This window comes from Canis lupus, chromosome 21 (assembly GCF_003254725.2).
Source record: "Canis lupus dingo isolate Sandy chromosome 21, ASM325472v2, whole genome shotgun sequence".
Lineage (NCBI taxonomy): Eukaryota > Metazoa > Chordata > Mammalia > Carnivora > Canidae > Canis > Canis lupus.
In genome coordinates this window covers 10,102,087-10,124,342 of record NC_064263.1, presented here as the reverse complement: position 1 = coordinate 10,124,342, position 22,256 = coordinate 10,102,087, and the positions used below count along the sequence as shown (strand labels likewise).

Sequence of the window (22,256 nt, the reverse complement as noted above, 5' to 3'; positions counted from 1 at the left end):
TAGTCTCTAGAGAATTTTCATGGTGAGTGTACTTCTTTTGAATTATTTTGCTCTTCCCCACCCCCTTCTCTGGTTAGTTGAATTCTCCATAGACAAATAATGTAGTTAGCTGGGTAGGTAAGATACAATTGAGTTCTCCTGGGATTTCTATAGTATGGATTCAACATTTACAGAAATTCAACTTAAAAATGAGAAATATTCATTAAGAAGAGAGTTATCTCCTCAAGTTTCCTCTTTAGAAATGATGGCTGTCTTAAGGTTTACCATGAATTATTACCTTTTCTTGCTGTATGTTTTAGGTCCATTTTCTCAGCCCAATGAGATTGCAATCACCCCAATGTCATTGTTGTGTCTGGTGCATTGGTCTCTACAATGTTCTGATTTTGTGTGATGACAATGAAATGAGAGCAATAAAAATGAGTGTTTTAGTTTAAATGTCGTTAAATGATACAGTTGGGAGCTTAATTCATGGAAATTATGTTTGTGTCATTGTGAGATAAATTACATATATGGAGATCTATTTTAGAAACAAACGAAAAGCATTTTGGGGCAGTACTCTCTAAATTTTGATTGAAAAATACTCAGACACTAAAATAAATACTTAGAATAAAATTTTCTTTCTTTTTTTGTTTTATTTCATATGGTTTATTAGATACCCTTTATCACATTTAAGTGATACACTGCCACAAAACTGTGAACAATATATCTAAAGACCTATGAGATGAGGATATATGATATTTGAATAGGGAAATGCAATGGTTATTTAATTTAAACAAATGTCAGAGAATTTTATAGTACTTACTGTAGAGTAACAAATCATATTAAGTCATACTAAGAGACCATTATTTAAAAGTTATCATACCATAAGGATCCCTTCTGGTCTTGTAGTTTTGCCAGAAAACCACAATTAAAACATTCCAAGTTTCATGGAATATTGTAGTTGCTAATTATATGGAAGAGTAAGAAGTCTTTGAAATTGATAATAATATACATACAAATTTGTTTAAAATAAGTAAAAATGAGTATAAAATATCCAATTTTACCTTGTTACATTGGAGGTTTTCAGAAGAGCTGCTTTCACATGTACACATTTAATCTGAAAAATAACAAGGATTGATTAGTCGTTGAGTTTATGCTGTGCTAGAGAATTTATTGTAGGAACTTAGTTTTGAAATAAAACTGGGCAAGAAATATTTTTGAGAAATTGATAAAAAATATTTTGATAGCTTTTCTTTGAGAAATGAGAATATCTATTATCAAGAAGTGACAGACATGAAATACTATACCTAACCAGATCATTATTCATAAGTGCTCATAGTACTTTTACTTCATGTATACATACTCACACAGGAAGTTATTTTTCTCCTAGTAAAGTACTGATTTAAAAGGAAATTTTCAACTCAAATATGAAAAAATGTGTACATACTTCTGGACTCCATCAACTGACATCTCAACATTTATATTTTACTATATTTTCATGATAATAACTATGTTAAGCTGTAATTTTTTATGTATTCTTTCACAATTTTTTATGTACCATATTTTTCTGAATATTGTGTAAAATATTGCATAGGGTTCCCAGATTGGGATGTACACTATATATGATATACCTTTAAGGAACTTAGTACTATCAGAGAGGTGACTGTTTTCAAAAATCATCTATGGTAGTTGACTATTCTATATTTAGGAAACAATAGTAAAAGAGGAAATGGTGACAGGGAATATATATAAAATTTTTGAAGAGTTTTGTTGTAACTCATAAGCAATTGAATAATAATAAAAAAGTAAATGTAAAATAATTATAAGTTAATATGTGGAATAAGGTCATGGTGGTGATGGAATAGAATAAAATCAAGTGTATCATTAAACTTTCAACAAATGGTGCTGGAAAAATTGGACAACCATATGCAAAAAATGAACCTTGACCTTTATCACATACCATATATATATATTTTTTGGACCAGCTGGATTTTTATTTTTTATTTTTTATTTTTTAAATAAATTTATTTTTTATTGGTGTTCAATTTACCAACACACAGAATAACACCCAGTGCTCATCCCGTCAAGTGCCCCCCTCAGTGCCCGTCACCCATTCACCCCCACCCCCTGCCCTCCTTCCCTTCCACCACCCCTAGTTCGTTTCTCAGAGTTAGGAGTCTTTATGTTCTGTCTCTCTTTCTGATATTTCCCACACATTTCTTCTCCCTTCCCTTATATTCCCTTTCACTATTATTTATATTCCCCAAATGAATGAGAACATACACTGTCCTTCTCCGATTGACTTACTTCACTCAGCATAATACCCTCCAGTTCCATCCACGTCAAAGCAAATGGTGGGTATTTGTCATTTCTAATGGCTGAGTAATATTCCATTGTATACATAGACCACATCTTCTTTATCCATTCATCTTTCGATGGACACCGAGGCTCCTTCCACAGTTTGGCTATTGTGGACATTGCTGCTAGAAACATCAGGGTGCAGGTGTCCTGGCGTTTTATTGCATCTGAATCTTTGGGGTAAATCCCCAGCAGTGCAATTGCTGGGTCGTAGGGCAGGTCTATTTTTAACTCTTTGAGGAACCTCCACACAGTTTTCCAGAGTGACTGCACCAGTTCACATTTCCACCAACAGTGCAAGAGGGTTCTCCTTTCTCCACATCCTCTCCAACATTTGTGGTTTCCTGCCTTGTTAATTTTCCCCATTCTCACTGGTGTGAGGTGGTATCTCATTGTGGTTTTGATTTGTATTTCCCTGATGGCCAGTGATGCGGAGCATTTTCTCATGTGCTTGTTGTCCGTGTCTATGTCTTTGTGAAATTTCTGTTCATGTCTTTTGCCCATTTCATGATTGGATTGTTTGTTTCTTTGCTGTTGAGTTTAATAAGTTCTTTATAGATCTTGGATACTAGTCCTTTATCTGATACGTCATTTGTAAATATCTTCTCCCATTCTGTAGGTTGTCTTTTAGTTTTGTTGACTGTTTCTTTTGCTGTGCAAAAGCTTCTTATCTTGATGAAGTCCCAATAGTTCATTTTTGCTTTTGTTTCTTTTGCCTTCGTGGATGTATCTTGCAAGAAGTTACTGTGGCTGAGTTCAAAAAGGGTGTTGCCTGTGTTCTCCTCTAGGATTTTGATGGAATCTTGTCTCACATTTAGATCTTTCATCCATTTTGAGTTTATCTTTGTGTATGGTGAAAGAGAGTGGTCTAGTTTCATTCTTCTGCATGTATCACATACCATATTAAAAGTTACCATAAAATATGAAGTATCATAAACCTAGGTTTAAAACTTTAAAATTATAAATATCGTAGAAGAAAAGGAGAAAAATCTCTGTGTATCTAACTAAGATAAAGATTTATTAGATACAACAGCAAAAGCATTATCCATGAAAGAAAAAAAAAATTAGCCTTCATCAAAGGGGAAAAATCTACTCATCAAAAGATACTGCCAAGAAAGTAAAAAAGGCAAGCCCCAGATAAAGAGAAAATATTTGTACAACTCAAATTGATAAGGCTGCAGAATATATAGGTAACTCTGAAACTCAATAAGAAAATGAACAACAGGACAGCCCGCGGGGCTCAGCAGTTTAGCACCACCTTCAGCCCGGGGTGTGATACTGGAGACCCAGGATCGAGTCCCATGTCAGACTCCTTGCATGGAGCCTGCTTCTCCTTCTGCCTGTGTCTCTGCCTCTCTCTCTCTCTCTCTGTGTCTCTCATGAATAAATAATTAAAATCTTATTTTAAAAAAGAAAATGAACAACAAGACACAATAAAGAATGGCCAAGTCTATAAACAGGCATTTTACAAAAAACAATACACATATGGTTAATAAGCACATTAAAAATAATACTCAATACACTCAGTCATTAGAGAAATGCAAATTAAAACCCTAATGAGATATCCTTACATACCAATTGGAAAAAAATAGAAACATCTAACATTACATAGTGATGATGAAGATGCAGAACAGATAGGAGTCTCACACACTATTGGTGTGAATATAAAATGTTACAGCTACTTGGTCCTCGGGCGCGGTCTGTGGAGCTTAGCGGACATGGCCAGCCACCTCGTGCTCTGTAATGGCGCCAAGATGCCCATCTTGGGGCTGGGCACCTGGAAGTCCCCTCCCGGCAAAGTGACCAATGCTGTGAAACTCGCGATCGACCTTGGGAACCGCCACATCGACTGGGCTCACGTGTACCAGAATGAGAATGAAGTGGGCTTGGCCATCCAGAAGAAGCTCAAGGGGCAGGTGGTGAAGCGAGAGGACCTCTTCATCGTCAGCAAGCTGTGGTGCACACACCACAAGAAGAGCATGGTGAAGGGGGCCTGCTAGAAGACACTCAGAGACCTGAAGCTCCACTACCTGGACCTCTACCTTATTCACTGGCCCACAGGCTTCAAGGCCGGGAAGGAGTATTTCCAACTGGATGGGGAAGGCAATGTGATTCCCAGTGACACCAGTTTTGTGGACACGTGAGAGGCCATGGAACAGCTGGTGGATGAAGGGCTGGTGAAAGCCTTCGGAGTCTCCAACTTCAACCATCTCCAAATTGAGATCTTAAACAAACCTGGCTTACAATATAAGCCTGCTGTTAACCAGATCGAGTGCCACACATACCTCACTCAGGAGAAGTTAATCCAGTACTGCCAAGCCAAAGGCATTGTGGTGACTGCCTATAGTCCCCTTGGCTCCCCCGACAGGCCTGGGCCAAGCCTGAGGACCCTTCCCTGTTGGAGCATCCCCGGATCAAAGCGATCGCAGCCAAGCACAATAAAACTACAGCCCGGGTTCTGATCCGGTTCCCCATGCAGAGGAATTTGGTCATGATTCCCAAGTCCATAATACCCGAACGCATTGCTAAGAACCTTCAGGTCTTTGACTTTGAGCTGAGCACCGTGGACATGACCACCTTACTCAGCTACAACCAGAACTGGAGGGTCTGTGCCTTGGTGAGCTGTGCCTCCCACAAGGACTATCCATTAACTGAGGAGTTCTGAAGCTGTTGGTGCCTGTCCGCCCAGGTGCCCCACGTCCCTCCTCCCGTAAGTAGTGTAGTGTGGCCTCTGCCCCTCGGTGGTGGGTCTGTGACCTGCTGATGGGCCCGTGAGGTGTTGGGTCTCAACAGCAGTATCAGTAGGTTAGAGTCTCTTCCAGTTTTGCCCTTCTTCTTGTCCAGCTCGGGAACGTAGGACCCTGGCACCCTTTTCTGACTAAGTTGAATCCACAAAGTTGAAATAGTGCCACTAACACCTGGATTTTGGCTACCAGGAATGGTAACCCTTTCATCCAGACCTCTTGCCTGAAATAATAAAGAGTTCTTTTGTGAACTTGAAAAAAAAATGTTACAGCTACTTTAGAAAATAGGTTGGCAGTTTCTTCTAAAGTTATGCATGTATTCACCATAATTCCCAGCAACCTCACTCCTAGGTATTTATCCAAAAGAAATGAAAAACTGTGATCATCCAAAAACTTGCACATGAATGTTTATGGAAAATTGGAAATAATTCAAGTTCCTTCCCTGGTGAATGAATAAACTCAGATACATCATAGAATGGAATACTATTCAGGAATAAACAGAACAGACTGATATATACAACATGGATGAATTTCAAATGAATTGCATTAAATAAAAGAAAATAGACACATAAGGCTGCATAGGATATGATTCCATTTATATGACATTCTGGAAAAGGCAAAATATGTAAATGGAAAACAAATTAGTAGTTGCCAAAGGCTGAGGATGGAAAGGTATTGACTATAACAGGTATGCCCTACAACAGGGAATTTTTTGGATGATGGAAATGTTTCATATTTTCATTGCAGAGGTGATTGCATAACTATATGCATTTGTCAAAATTCATGGAACTGTATGATTAAAGGTGTGAACTTTACTGTATGTAAATTTTACCTCAATAAGCCTGACTCCCTGTCCTTCAAAAACAACGCTACTTGGTTGTCATCGGTGTATCCAGGGATATGACTAATTATTTTGATAACTGGTGAAGCATATCACTTGGAAACCAAATAAATAGTTGTTGATAGGAAAATTTCTCTTCATGAACCTATTCCAGCTAATAAATATACAAAATAAGATAGAATAATACTATTTTGCCATTTTTAGAGATCTAGTCATTGGTCATCAATGGCCTCTGACATCACATAAGGAGAGACACAAAATATAGCCTCTTCCTGAGGAATACACATCCTCTATGCAGTAATTTTGCCAGAAAAAAAGAAAAAGTGAAATCAAATCAAGACTTTATATGCAACTAACCCAATTTTTGGGAAAATGTGGCAGATAGAAGAACATATTATAAAATACACTTTGTAGATAAAATCAGCAAAATCCAGACTGTGGAAACTCTATAGTTTTTCAAAAGTAAACTATAAGGGGAGGGAGGAACAAAAAAAAGATGGAAGGAAACTATAAGTAAAAAGAGAGACATAAAGGATACATTTCAATGTGCAAACCTTGTTTGGATCCTGATTCAAGCATACAAATGAAAAAAATGTTTAAGAGACCATGGGAAATTTGATCACTACCTAAATATTTCATGACAAGACATGGCAATTTTTTTTAAGTGATAACGATGGTTTAAGTTTTTTCATTTGGGGATAGACACCAGATTACCCATAAATGGAACTATGTGATTGGTGTTCTGGATATGCTTCAAAACAATTTGGAAATGGGGAACTGGGTCTAGGATACAGAAAAAAAAAAAAAAGATTGGCTATGAGCTGATAAGTGCTGAAGTTGAAGTTGAGTGATAATGGTTCTAAAGGTTGCTTTTATGATCCTGTCTCCATTTGTATATGTTTTATAATGTCTATAATGAAATATAAAAAAGAAAAGAAAGAAAGAGAAAAGAAGAAATGCAGGGAGAGAACAAGAAAAGATAGAAAAAAGAATAAAAATGTTCCTGCTGATGTCACAATAATATTGTACTTTAGAGATTACAGAACATTTTCATTCAATATTTCAGGCTAAAGAAACCACTTTTCTGCCAGACACAGGATACCTGCCATAGCTTGAGACCCAAACCAGCATAATACATATAAAAGATACTCAATAAACATTCATCAAAAAGATTAACAAAAAAAGAAGAAAGTACAAAAAGAGATTAAACTTAAGTAAATATGAGAATAATCCTTTTTCTGAGACAAGTAAGAAGTGAATGAACACATGCAAAGTTAGGTACTACTTTTAGGCAGTTGTGAAAAGTAGCTCATTGATCTGCCCAATGTGGACATTGTGGTCTTCTAAAAGTGGGCTGGAACTCTGCTGGGGCATGCAAGTGCAACGGGGAGTTTGAGAGGAATGTGGGTATTTGCTGTGGGCAACGGGCTGTGGATACCCTGGGGATATCCCAGGAGGAAACAGAAATTTATCAGTGTCAAGGCTCTTTAAAGTTATTATGTTTGTTTTATTTATAAAGGAACCCACGTCCCGGGAGAGATTTTATCTATACCCTTTTATGCAGCTCATTTTACCAGTTTCTTTCTTTCTTTCTTTCTTTTTTAAACCTATCCTACCTTCTAGGCCAACATTCAATTTCATTTTTTAAAATAAACTTTGGATGGATCTCTTGCCAAGGATATAGTCATTAAATCTTTACCAAATATTGTTAAAAAGCTATGGGAAAAGACAGCAATGTACCATGGCAAGAGATGATTGCATGGACATTTGTGCAGATTTCTTCACTGGAGTTTAGGTTTGTTCCATGTATTAACCCATGTAAAAAACAAAACAAAACAAAAAGCCAGATGAATTCATTTGGGACAAAACAGATAAACAAAACCAAACCAAACAAACCTTAAAAGACCAGTAGAGTCTGGGAATTTCTTCCTTCCCTCCCTGTACCTCCCCTTTCTTCCCTTCGGTTCCTTTTCTTCTTTTTCTTTTTCTTTTTTTTTTTTTCTTTCTTTCTTGAGTCTAGAAATTTCTCATATTTCAACCTGGGAAGGCACATAGATTTTCTGGAAGGGACACAAGGCTAATTGGTGGTCATGGTTACAGCCCAGGCTTTGGAGTCAGCAGGTAAGCTCTTATTGCTACATTGACCAGAAGAACCATGTGAGCAAGTGACTTAGATTCTTTGAGCCATGGTTTCCTTACGCAAACAGGAAAGTTACTGCAGGTTGATGGAGGAAAATAACAAATTTGGAGGCTGGAAAATAATCTGACTTGCTTAATACACAAAGTCAAAATTGACTTCCATTCTTTTGCAAGGGGAATGGGACCATTTAATAAGAGAAAAGGCAGCATCAAAATGATAAATGACTGACATTTGAGTTTCAGTAAGAAACCCATGTCAATTTAGACTAAAAGCTTCTTAGACTCTGTTCCCATTTTTTTAAATGACAGAATGTTAAACATAGAATTTATGGATTAAGAATTCACCTATAAATTTCCTCACTTATAAAATGAGGATGACTGTGAGGATTAAATTAGATGAAGTGGAGCATATGTAGTGTACCATGTGTACATACTATTTTTGATCCTCAATAGATGTCATTGCAAATATTATGATATGCCTGCTGCTGCAAGCCTTAATCCAGTTTAGTAGATTTTGTGCCCAGAAATGATTACAAGGACACCAAGAAGAGTTTGAATAGCCTTTTTCTGAGGAAATTTCCCCATCACTTTCTGATGTTCCTTTCACAAGAGACTAGGCCCTTCCATCCGAAAGCTTAGATATAAGAGAGGGGGCGCGGCAAGATGGCAGAAGAGTAGGGTCCCCAAGACACCTGTCCCCACCAAATTACCTAGATAACTTTAAAATAATCCTGAAAACCTACAAATTCGGCCTGAGATTTAAAGAGAGAACAGCTGGAATGCTACAGAGAGAAGAGTTTGTGCTTCTAACAAGGTAAGAAGGCGGAAAAAAAGAAAAGAAAAAAATCAAGTGGGGAGGAGCCCCTGCAAAGAGCCGGCTAAGGCCAGGTGGCAAGAGCCTCCAGAACAGGAAAACCCAGCCGCGGAGAAGCAGGAACTTTTAAAAATCTGCACCGGATTCTTCCCGGAGGGAAAGATGTTCTCAGGGAACTCGGGCAGGATCCCAGGAGGGGCAGTGGAGCCCCCAGGTTCCCAGGGTCAATAAGGGGAAGTCTCCCCACCTCTCAGGCTGAGCACAGGAAAGAGCTGGAGTGCACACCCGGTGGGGCCTCGGGAGAAGCTCAGGCACCGGCTCCGCACAGAGAGGGCTATGGCCCGGAACACGATTCCAACAGTGCAGGCCCCATATCCCAGGGTGCCGGGGGACACAGCCTGGGATCCCCCAGGGACAGGCAGAGGCTGGGAGGGCCCAGGACAGCAAGGACGCCTTCCCCAGGTGTCCCCCAGCTGTGCAGGTCAGCTTCCCCGGCCCCCATGAGCATCCAGGCCAGCGCGGACTGGGAGCTGAGGTAATTACTGCGGGAGCTGACTCCAGGGCTGGAGAGCTGGCCACCGCCAGTGTGGTTGTTCCTCCTGCTGTCATCCTGTGCCTGGGATGGAGCGGGCCACCAGGGAACAGAGGCCTCTAGGGTAAACAGCTCCCACTGAGCTGAGCACCTGGCATGGGACGGGGCAGCTCCCCCGGGTACACACACCTGAGAACTAGCATAGCAGGCCCCTCCCCCAGAAGACCAGTTAGAAGGACAGGGGAAGAGCAAGTTCTTGACCCAGCAGCACTGGAAAGCTCCAGGGGAAGTCAAGGGGTTTACAATATATAGAACCAGAGGATACCCCTCCTTTTTTTTTTTTCTCTTCTTTTTTCTTCCTTTTTCTGGTACAACTTGTTTTTAGCCACTCTGCACTGAGCAAAATGACTAGAAAGAAGAACTCACCACAAAAAAAAAAAGAATCAGAAACAGTACTCTCTCCCACAGAGTTACAGAATTTGGATTACAATTCGATGTCAAAAAGCCAATTCAGGAGCACAATTATAAAGCTACTGGTGGCTCTGGAAAAAAGCATAAAGGATTCAAAAGACTTCATGACTGCAGAGTTTAGATCTGATTTGCAAAAATTAAAAAACAATTAAATGAGATGCTATCCAAACAGGAGGTCCTAACAGCGAGGGTTAATGAGGTAGAAGAAAGAGTGAGTGACATAGAGGACAAGTTGATGGCAATGAAGGGAGCTGAGGAAAGAAAAGAAAAACAATTAAAAGACCACGAGGAGAGGTTAAGGTAAATAAATGACAGCCTAAGAAGGAAAAAAATCTACATTTCATTGGGGTTCCAGAGGGTGCCAAATGGGACAGAGGTCCAGAAAGTGTATTTGAGCAAAACATAGCTGAGAACTTCCCTAACTCAAGGAGGGAAACAGGCATTCAGATCCAGGAGATAGAGAGACCTCCCCCTAAAATCAATGAAAACCATTCAACACCTCGACATCTAATAGTGAAACTTGCAAATTCCAAAGATAAAGAGAAAATCCTTAAAGCAGCAAGTGACAAGAGATTTCTAACTTATACGGGGAGAAATATTAGATTAACAGCAGACCTCTCCACAGAGACCTGGCAGGCCAGATATGGCTGGCAGGATATATTCAGGGTCCTAAATGAGAAGAACATGCACCCAAGAATACTTTATCCAGCAAGGCTCTCATTCAAAATGGAAGGAGAGACAAAGAGCTTCCAAGATAGGCAGAAACTGAAAGAATATGTGACCACCAAACCAGCTCTGCAAGAAATATTAAGGGGGACTCTGTAAAAGAAAGAGGACACCCAAAGATAACCCACAAAAACAGGGACTGAATGGGTATTATGATGACACTAAATTAATATCTTTCAATAGTAACTCTGAATGTGAATGGGCTTAATGATCCCATCAAAAGGTGCAAGGTTTCAGATTGGATAAAAAAGCAAGACCCATCTATTTGCTGTCTACAAGAGACTCATTTGAGACTTAAGGACACCTACAGCCTAAAAATGAAAGGTTGGAGAACCATTTACCATTCAAATTGGTCCTCAAAAGAAAGCTGGGGTAGCAATCCTCATACCAGATCAATTAAAGTTTATCTCAAAGACTGTAGTAAGAGATGAAGAGGGACACTATATCATCCTTAAAGGATCTATCCAACAAGAGGACCTAACAATCATGAATATTTATGCCCCTAATGTGGGAGCTGCCAAGTATATCAATCAATTAATAACCAAAGTTAAGACATACTTAGATAATAATACAGTTATACTGGGAGACTTGAACACGGCACTTTCTACAAATAACAGGTCTTCTAGGCACAACATCTCCAAAGAAACAAGAACTTTAAATGATACACTGGATCAGATGGATATCACAGATATTTACAGAACTTTGCATCCAAACACAACTGAATACACATTCTTCTCAAGTGCATGTGGAACTTTCTCCAGAATAGACCACATATAATAGGGTCACAAATCAGGTCTTAATCATACCAAAAGATTGGAATTGTCCCCTGCATATTTTCAGACCATAATGCTTTGAAACTAGAACTCAATCACAAGAAGAAATTTGGAAGAAACTCAAACACATGGAGGTTAAAGACCACTCTGCTTAAAGATGAAAGGGTCAACCAGGAAATTAGAGAAGGATTAAAAAGATTCATGAAAACTAATGAAAATTAAGATACAACCATTCAAAATCTTTGGGATACAGCAAAAGCAGTCCTGAGAGGGAAATACACCACAATACAAGCATCCCTCAAAAAACTGGAAAAAACTCAAATACACAAGCTAACTTTGTACCTAAAGGAACTGGAGAAGGAACAGCAAATAAAGGCTATACCCAGCAGAAGAGAGTTAATGAAGATTCGAGCAGAACTCAATGAATTAGAGACCAGAAGAACTGTAGAACAGATCAACAAAACCAGGAGTTTTTTCTTTGAAAGAATTAATAAGGTAGATAACCATTAGCCAGCCTTATTAAAAACAAAAGAGAAAAGACTCTAATTAGTATAATCATGAATGAAAAAGGAGAGATCACCACCAACACTAAGGAAATACAAACGATTTTAAAAACATATTATGAGCAGCTATATGCCAATAAATTACACAATCTAGAAGAAATGGATGCATTTCTGGAAAACCACAAACTACCAAAACTGGAACAGGAAGAAATAGAAAACCTGAACAGGCCAATAACCAGGGAGGAAATTGAAGCAGTCTTCAAAACCTCCCAAGACACAAAAGTCCAGGGCCAGATGGCTTCCCAGGGGTATTCTATCAAACGTTTAAAGAAGAAACAATATCTATTCTACTAAAGCTGTTCTGAAAGATAGAAAGGGATGGAATACTTCCAAACTCATTCTATGAGGCCAGCATCACCTTAACTCCAAAACCAGACAAAGACCCCACCAAAAAGGAGAATGATAGACCAATATCCCTGATGGACACAGATGCAAAAATTCTCAACAAGATACTAGCCAATAGGATCCAACAGTACATTAAGAAGATTATTCACCATGACCAAGTGGGGTTTATCCCCAGGATGCAAGGCTGGTTCAACACTCGTAAAGCAATCAATGTGATAGATCATATCAACAAGAGAAAAAACAAGAACCATAGGATCCTCTCAATAGATGCAGAGAAAGCATTTGACAAAATACAGCATCCATTCCTGATCAAAACTCTTCCAAGTGTAGGGATAGAGGGAACATTCCTCAGCATCTTAAAAACCATTTTTGAAAAGCCCACAGCAAATATCATTCTAAATGGGGAAACACTAGGAGCCTTTTCTCTAAGATCAGGAACACGACAGAGATGTCCACTCTCACCACTGCTATTCAACATAGTACTAGAAGTCCTAGCCTCAGCAATCAGGCAACAAAAAGAAATAAAAGACATTCAAATTGGCAAAGAAGAAGCCAAACTATCCCTCTTCGCAGATGGCATGATATTGTACATAGAAAACCCAAAAGACTCTACCCCAAGATTGCTGGAACTCATACAGCAATTTGGCAGTGTGGCAGGATACAAAATCAATGCCCAGAAGTCAGTGGTATTTCTATACACTAACAATGAGACTGAAGAAAGAGAAATTAAGGAGTCAATCCCATTTACAATTACACCCAAAAGCATAAAATACCTAGGAATAAACCTAACCAAAAAGGAAAAGGATCTATACCCTAAAAACCACAGAACACTTCTGAAAGAAATTGAGGAAGACACAAAGAGATGGAAAAATATTCCATGCTCATGGATTGGAAGAATTAATATTGTGAAAACGTCAATGCTACCCAGGGAAATTTATACATTTAATGCAATCCCTTTCAAAATACCATGGACTTTCTTCAGAGAGTTGGAACAAATCATCTCAAGATTTGTGTGGAATCAGTAAAGATCCCGAATAGCCTGAGGAATATTAAAAAAGAAAACCATAGCTGGGGGCATTGCAATGCCAGATTTCAGGTTTTGTACTACGAAGCTGTGATCATCAAAACAGTGTGGTACTGGCACAAAAACAGACACATAGACCAATGGAACAGAAGAGAAGCCATAAATGACCCCTCAACTCTATGGTCAATTAATATTTGACAAATCAGGAAAGAGTATCCACTGGAAAAAGAACAGTCTCTTCAGTAAATGGTGCTGGGAAAATTAAGCACATTAAGCACATGCAGAAGAATGAAACTAGACCATTCTCTTACACCATACACAAAGATAAACTCAAAATGGATGAAAGATATAAATTTAAGACAAGAATCCATCAAAATCCTAGAGAACACAGGCAACACCCTTTTTGGACTTGGCCACAGCAACTTCTTGCAAGATACATCTATGAAGGCAAGGGAAACAAAAGCAAAAATGAATTGTTGGGACTTCATCAAGATAAAAAGCTTTTGCACAGCAAAAGAAACAGTCAACAAAACTAAAAGACAATCTACAGAATGGGAGAAGATATTTGCAAATGACATATCAGATATAGGGCTAGTATCCAAGATCTATAAAGAACTTATTAAACTCAACAGTAAAGAAACAAACAATCTCCAATCATGAAATGGGCAAAGGACACAAACTGAAATCTCACAGAGGAAGACATAGACATGGCCAACAAGCACATGAGAAAATGCTCCGCATCACTGGCCATCAGGGAAATACAAATCAAAACCACAGTGAAATACCACCTCACACCAGTGAGAATGGTGAAAATTAACAAGACAGTAAACAACAAATGTTGGAGAGGATGTGGAGAACAGGGAACCCCCCTGCACTGTTGGTGGGAATGTGAACTAGTGCAGCCACTCTGGAAAACTGTGTGGAGGTTCCTCAAAGACTTAAAAAATAGACCTGCCCTATGACCCAGCAATTGCACTGCTGGGGATTTACCCCAAAGATACAGATGCAGTGAAACGCCGGGACACCTGCACCCCGATGTTTATAGCAGCAATGGCCACAATAGCCAAACTGTGGAAGGAGCCTCGGTGTCCATCGAAAGATGAATGGATAAAGAAGATGTGGTCTATGTATACAATGGAATATTACTCAGCCATTAGAAACGACAAATACCCACCATTTGCTTTGACGTGGATGGAACTGGAGGGTATTATGCTGAGTGAAGTAAGTCAGTCGGAGAAGGACAAACATTATATGGTCTCATTCATTTGGGGAATATAAAAATTAGTTAAAGGGAATAAAGGGGAAAGGAGAGGAAATGAGTGGGAAATATCAGTGAGGGTGACAGGACATGAGAGACTCCTAACTCTGGGAAATGAACAAGATGTGGTGGAAAGGGAGGTGGGTGGGGGGTTGGACTGACTGGGTGATGGGCGCTGGGGGCGGGGGGGGGGGGACACTTGACCAGATGAGCATGAGTGTTATGCTATATGTTGGCAAATTGTACTCCAATAATTTTTTTTAAAAGGAGATTACACAGGGATACACCTAAGTGATTCATAATGAATTTTTCCTGAGAACAAATTTTGATGAAGAAAGGTAGGGCACAGAGGATGAGGATACTATGCCTTGGATAGAGTAGCAGCCGCTTCTCCCTGCCCATCACTCCCCAGAGAAGACAAGGTCAGGAAAAGGGAGACCATTCAGGGAAGCTTGTTGCCTAGTCAGTGTGATGTCAATGCATTTTGAAGAACTGATGTAGAGCCATTAACTAACCAGAATGGTTTTAGCTGCTGTTTTCAGTAGACCCAACCAGGAAGTAGGCAGATGCACCCTGTCTATTGTGCCCTTTCCACAATGCAGGTACTCAGCACTGGCTTTGCTGAGAGAATAGAAATGCAACAGCAGAAACCCCAGAAACTCGTTTTCAAGGGATGTATTAAAATTCAGATTGACTGACAGAATAGAGGAGAAGTTGAAAAAGAAAAACAACTCCTCCCCTGATTTGTCCCCACATTCAAACTCCCGGAGTTGGACTAACTTTGAAACAGACTTGAGCCCATGCACAACCAAAGTGTCAAATAGAAAATATTTCACCAACTTGTGGATTCTGATTCTATGGCTAAAGCAGTTTTGGCACCACCCTTTTCAATCCCTATTTCATGAACATTGATTAGTTGCCTGCTTTAAATTCCTTCCCCCATAACAATTACACATAAAAGTAAAAGTGATAATCACTGCAAGAAGATGCAGAAATTTTCTTCCTCTTAAAAGAAAGGGCAGCATTGTTAAAAAAAAACAACCCAACAAACACTAATTAGTTGGATAAAATTACAAATTCATCAGAGTTAAAATGTTCTCCACCAGGAGAAAATGCAATTCAACATATGGTATTGGAAATATGCAAAAAAGGATTTTCCTGTGCTATTTTCTGCAGTTGGGAGTTTGGCCTTAGATTATTTGTGGGTTTCCAAGTATTTGAATTATGCAAGCTGGTTGACTGAGTGGCCTCAAGCATTCAGGAGACAAGCTTTTTCAGCTCATAATAAAAAATGAGTTTCTTTGCAAATGTATATCAAATCTGCAGTTTCAATTTTCAGCAATTTTGGGGAATGTAAGAAACTTTTTTCAGTTAAATTTATATGCTCAGAGTTGCTTAACATGGAGATTGCCTAAAGCAAAAAAAAGAGAGAGAGAGAGACAGTACAACATGAAGATGGATATCTTGAAAATGGTCTTCAAATTAAAAAATAAATTTAAGAATAATGTCAGATGAGCCTAGTTTTGAGTATTTATTCATCTTGTTATAATTTTAAGCATATGTCTTTACACTTGAAATTAGCAAATGCCTAATGTACAAAATAACTGACGAATAGAGCTGTAGACATTGATAATATTCCAAGAACATTTAGCACTTCTCAGTGAAGGCCTATTCTATTTTGTAGCCTATCAAAAGTTAAAATAGGGAATGATGAGTGTAAATGTATTTCCTCATCTTACTGTTATTTCTACAAAGTCTACATTTAAAATATTCACCCAAAATCTTGCTCTGAAATAGCATTTCTTATGTCAGAGTTTTATATTTCTGAGTTAATGTTCTTAAAACTCTTAGGATGTCTTGCCATGGAACATTCCCTAAGGCAATCAAACCAAGGCTTTGGGGAACTCATTCAGATTTAAAAAAAAAAATTTCCTCATAATGTAAAATCATTTGTTTGATTTTGGTTTATATATTTGATTCAATTTTAGCTATGGTTTTGAGGTCACCTTTACCTTTTGCCTGTGGGTGAAGAATTACATAAATAATAGTTGTATCTTCAGAATGTATATATTGTGCATGATTACTTAGCAATAATAATTAGCATAACGTTTAGACTTCTGAATAAAAATATATATTTATTTTTCAAGACCAAAGGGACTATATCAACTTCACTCAGGTTTTCATCCATTTTACCAAAGGGAGTTGCTTGTGTGAATTGCATTCTCCAACATATACTGGACCATTTCTCTTCCTTTCACTAACACTCCTGACTTCTGTTTTTTACTTTACTTTTAACCAAGGCCGAATGAAAGGTCTGATGACATAATAGTTTGTCAAAAAGTCATAGAATTTTCCCTGAGCACAACTTCAGTTTTATATTATTTAGAGCTCTTTAGTATTAATGTGACAGAAAATCCAACCGCAAGTGTTTTAAGCAAAAAGTTAGTCTTTTGGCTTATGTAACTGTTAAGTCTCAAGGGTGGTGTTGCATCAAAGGATTCTGACTGAACTCAAAATCTTCCCAGAGAACCTAGCCTTTCTTTGTTGCTTCTCTGGCTCACTTCTTTATGTGGACTTTCTTATTCTGCCAGTGGTGGCATATGTCACACCAACTCTATATCCACTTCACTCAAGTCCTGTAGGAAATAATGTGTGCTTTTACCTCATGAGTTTCAGCCAAAGTCTTCTTGGTCTTAGGTTTCTTGACTGGGTCATATATACATCCTTGAAACAACTGCTGTGGCCAAGAGAACACAAAGCATGGATGGGTTTAAATTGACTAGGGCCAGATATTTGCAAATGACCTATCAGATAAAGGGCTAGTCTCCAAGATCTATAAAGAACTTCTTAAACTCAACAGCAAAGAAACAAACAATCCAATCATGAAATGGGCAAAGGACACGAACCAAAATTTCACAGAGGAAGACATAGACATGGCCAATAAGCACATGAGAAAATGTTCTGCATCATTGGCCATCAGGGAAATACAAATCAAAACCACAGTGAAAATATCAGTGAGGGTGACAGAACATGAGAGACTCCTAACTCTGGGAAATGAACAAGGGGTAGTGGAAAGGGAGGTGAGTGGGGGGTTGGGGTGACTGGGTGACAGGCACTGAGGGGGGCACTTGATGGGATGAGCATGGGTGTTATGCTATATGTTGGCAAATTGAACTCCAATAAACAAATTAAAAAAAAAACCTGACATTTCTAAATAAATAAATAAATAAATAAAGTAGGGCCCAAATCTGGGGTCATGGTAGAGGACAATTTCCTCAGAAGTCCTTGGCTGAAAATATGAAAATGATGGCAATCGCCAGAAGAAATATAGATTCAATGGCCAAAAGAACATCTTTTCATGAAGGTTCTATCTTACACATTTTTATTAAGCTATATTTTAATTTTATTACTTTCAATATGTTCTGTACTTTTGGTTTTGGTTTCTTATAATACAAAAACTATTTATAGAGTTTTAAAATATCCAAGTAGTGGTATATATTAGTTTGCTTAGATTACTAACAAAATACCACAGACTGAGCGGCCAAAACAACGAAAATTAATTTTCTTACTGTTCTGGAGATTGGAAACTGAAGATCAATGTACCAGCAGGACTGGTATCTGGTGAAGGCTCTCACCTTGGGTGGCAGATGGCCACCTTATCTCTTGTGCTTCTATGATTTTTCCTTGGTGTGTGTGGTACATGTGGAGAGAACAAGAGAACAAGGGAGCTCTCTGGTGTCTCTTCTTATGAGGACACTAATTCTATTAAATCAGGACCCACTCTTATAACTTCATTTAAACTTAATTTTTTCCTTAAAGGCCTCATCTCCAAATATAGCTACATTGGGGGTTAGAGCTTTGGCATATGAATTTGAGGGGCATAAACATTCAAACCAAAACATTTTTTAAATTCTAATTTATATTATTATTAATTTCTAGATTTTTTTTCAGGCTAACCATAGTGTGGCAGTTAAAAAGACAAATTCTGGGGGATCCCTGGGTGGCTCAGTGGTTTAGTGCCTGCCTTCGGCTCAGGGCATGATCCTGGAGTCCCAGGATCGAGTCCCACATCAGGCTCCCTGCATGGAGATTCCTTCTCCCTCTGCCTGTGTCTCTGCCTCTCTCTTTCTCTCTCTCCCTCTCTCTATGTCTCTCATGAGTAAATAAATAAAATCTTACAAAAAATAAAGACAAACTCTGAGTCACTTTACTTTGATGCCACTTCCCGCTTGTGAATTTCACTTGAGCATTTCACTTAATACCCCTGTATTTGGTCTCCTTAACTGCAAAATAACAGAGGAGAGTATGGGGGGAGGGTGAAATAAAGGGAACCAAGAGTACACTTATTATGAGCAAGACTATAGAATTATTAAATCATTATATTGTACACCTGGAACTGATACAACACTGTATGTTAATCATACGTCAACAAAAAAATAACAGTCCCTACCTTACTGGGTTTTAGAGGATGAAAGTGTACTTAAAACTGTTCCTGGCACATAGGAAATGATTAACAAATATCTCTTCTTTTCCTCCTCTTTCATATTTACGTAATTCTTCCCTTTTTCTTCATTTTTATTCAACTGGAATCTACTACTTCTATTTTTTAGGATTTGTTGAGTTTTTCTTCATTGTGTCACATTTGGTAATGTTTATAAATGTTTGATACACTCTTCAAAGACAAGTATAGTCTTTTACTAATGAAGCTTTAAATAAGCATAAATTGCTCACCCTTATTACATATTTAAAGGTATTAATTCTATGAATTTCTGGTAATTGTGCTTTATATATTTTGATTGAATATTGTTTTTCACCTGAAGTACTATGCCAGTTTGGGAAAATAAGAAAGGTCAACAGCAGGCCAAAATTCCTTTCTTTCTTCTCTCAGGGATGTTCAGGAAGGAAGAATGATCCAGGCCAGTCTTCTGTATGCATGCTAATAATCATATCTGATTCAGATAGTAATGCTAATACTAGTGAAAAGATAACAAAGTTCTTATCTATGAAACAATTTTAAGTGGATATACTTGTTGTGGTAGGTCAAATAACGGCTCTCCGAAGATGTCCATGACTCAATGTCTGGAATCTGTCTTGGTTATTGATACATGAGAAAAAAGACTCTGCATGCGTAATTAAGGTTATGGAACTTAAAATCAGGCAATTATCCTGGATTAGCTAGGTGGGCCCAATCTAGTCATAAGAGACCTTAAAAACAGAACTTTTTGTAGATGGCATGAGATGCAACAGAAGAAGGTAGAAATGATGCAACAGAAGGGAAGGTTAGGCTGATTCTGTAAGTGTGAGAAAAATCATTGCTAGAGTTCTGCAACATGGAGGCTGTGTGTGATGACTGGAGAGTTGCCTTTAGTTGCTAAGGGACTCCCCTACCTGACATCCAGCAAAGAAATGGGGACCTTGGGACGCCTGAGTGGCTTAGTGGTTGAGCATCTGCCTGTGGCTCAGGGCGTGATCCTGGGATCCCGGATTGGGTCCCACATTGGGCTCCTTGCGGGGAGCCTGTTTCTTCCTCTGCCTGGGAGAGATTCTTCCTTAGAGCCTTAAGAGAGGAATCTATCTATCTGACACCTTGATTTTAACCTTGTAAGACCCTCTGACTTCTGACCCAGAGAAACTGTAACATAATACATTTGTATTGTTTGAAACTGACATCTGTGTGGTAATTTGTTGTGGCAGCAATAGAAAACTAACATGCCTGGATTGCCTCTGTTGCTTAATTTTAAATACATACAGAATTGTGGGAGCACCGCTGTCTGGAGAATGAGATATAAAATTGAGAAGTACCATAAACAAAACAATATCTCCACACACATTTCTCAAAAAACACTCCAGATTAACTCTGAAATCAGAATGTAGGATAATGAGAAGGAATTTAATTGGGTATTGAGTCTGACAGCATCAAACTTCTCCCAAGGAAGAATGTTTGCCTGTGCCTTGTGTTTGCTGTATCTTATCATTTATTAGGAAAATTGAGTATTAGAAAGATATATGATTCATGTGAATCTGATTTGACAATTAAGCCATTTATGCTACCACACAGCTATGTCCTCTTTCCCAGTAATGACTGTTATAATAAAATTGTCTATTTGTATCATGTAATAATGTATTATGTAAATTCAAATTCTTTTTAATATTTAAACCTTAGTTTTATTCCTATTAATTTTATTATCTATATTTTTCAGATATGTCTTTATCCATCCTTTCTTCAGCCTTTTTTAAGTAGGCTCCAACATGGGGCTTGAACTCACAATCCTGAGATCAAGTCCTGAGTTGAGATCAAGAGTCAGATGCTTAACCAACATTGGCCACCCAGGTACTCCTACCCATCCATCCCTTTATTTTTGACATTTCTACATCCCTATTTTCAGATGTCTCATCTGTTGCATGTAGTTGATCTGTTTTTTAATGCAATAGTGTCTTTTTCTATTAATATGTAAGTTTTTTTCTTTCTACTAGTATAATAAATACAGTTTGCCTAATATCTGTCACTGAACTTGTTTTCTGTTCTAGGATTTCCTTGCTATCACTTTGTTTTCATTATGGAAACGTATTGTGATTGTTTTAACTTTTTGTTTGCCTCTCCTTAAGAAAAATGTGATGTTTACAGTTTTTTTAAATTCATTCATCTTTGTGATTTTAAGTAAAATATGCAAGCCATTATGTATTGAGTCTTTTTATTATAAAATCGAAACAATGACTATTGACTCCACAAGAAAAGATGAAAGAATTTTCTCATGACATGATATTATGAAGTGTATTTGGCATAAAAATTATTTTACTAGAGATGTAATGTGAGTAGAACCTCTTGACTTTCATATTTATTATTAATGTCAGTTTGTTGTAAGATATTTCTCTAAAAAAATAAAAATAAGGGAGAACAGTTTGCAAGGCAATCATATGACATGTAGTTTTCCATTGCCAATATATTGACATAATACCTCTTTTCTTATCATGAAGCAAGGAGCAATAACAATGTGGTACTGTGTAAGTTGGCTTCTTTTCAATGCATTAAATGAGAGACAGATTCTGAATTTGCTTTGGCATTAATGAAATGTTTCTAGACTACATTAATAGACTAGACTGACTTTTGTGATTCTTGGTTTCTCACAGATCAATCTCTCAGGTGATGATTTATCAGAAAATGTAACAAACCTGGGCTAAATTATGATCCACAAATCCACTGCCAGAATGTTGTCCTTAAGGAAGTAGTTTATAGAATTTTTTTTATAGCCTCCACCTGTGAGTTTTGGGATTCTGAAAGAGGGCACTATAATTTAATAAAAGTAACATTTCAGAGAGAAAGTCTAAGTAAAAATTCCTAAATGCAGATGCTGCTTAGAAATCTTCATTGTTTCCTCATTGTCTATAAAATTAAAAATCCTTAATGTATTTGTAAGATTCTTTTTAAGATGTAGGCCTGTTTCAATCACATTCCCACTAATTCCCACTTATGTAGTTTTGAATTCCACTACATCCAACATCCCCTCATTCCCATCATACAAAAAAAAAATCACACCTCTTCACCTTTATCCACGCTGGTGGATCCTCCACGTAGAATGCCCTTTTTTCTTCAATCCTTTCCATGGAGAAGTCCTATAAATCCTTTAAGAGCCAACTCTATAAAAAAAAAAAAAAAAAAAAAAAAAAAAAAAGCCAACTCTATGAAACCTT

General features: G+C 37.9%; 1 long non-coding RNA gene and 1 pseudogene across 1 annotated transcript; one reads left to right on the top strand and one right to left on the bottom strand.

Annotated features, from left to right (window-relative positions):
- Positions 1-282: 282 nt before the first annotated feature.
- LOC112642029 (uncharacterized) lies at positions 283-21,975 on the bottom strand. The gene is made up of 4 exons (XR_004808036.2): positions 18,137-21,975; positions 17,230-17,304; positions 1,044-1,096; positions 283-377 (listed from the first exon to the last, which is right to left on the bottom strand). It is a non-coding gene; the product is annotated as an uncharacterized LOC112642029 (long non-coding RNA).
- On the top strand, positions 4,056-5,338 carry LOC112642025 (aldo-keto reductase family 1 member B1-like; annotated as a pseudogene).
- Positions 21,976-22,256: the final 281 nt, after the last annotated feature.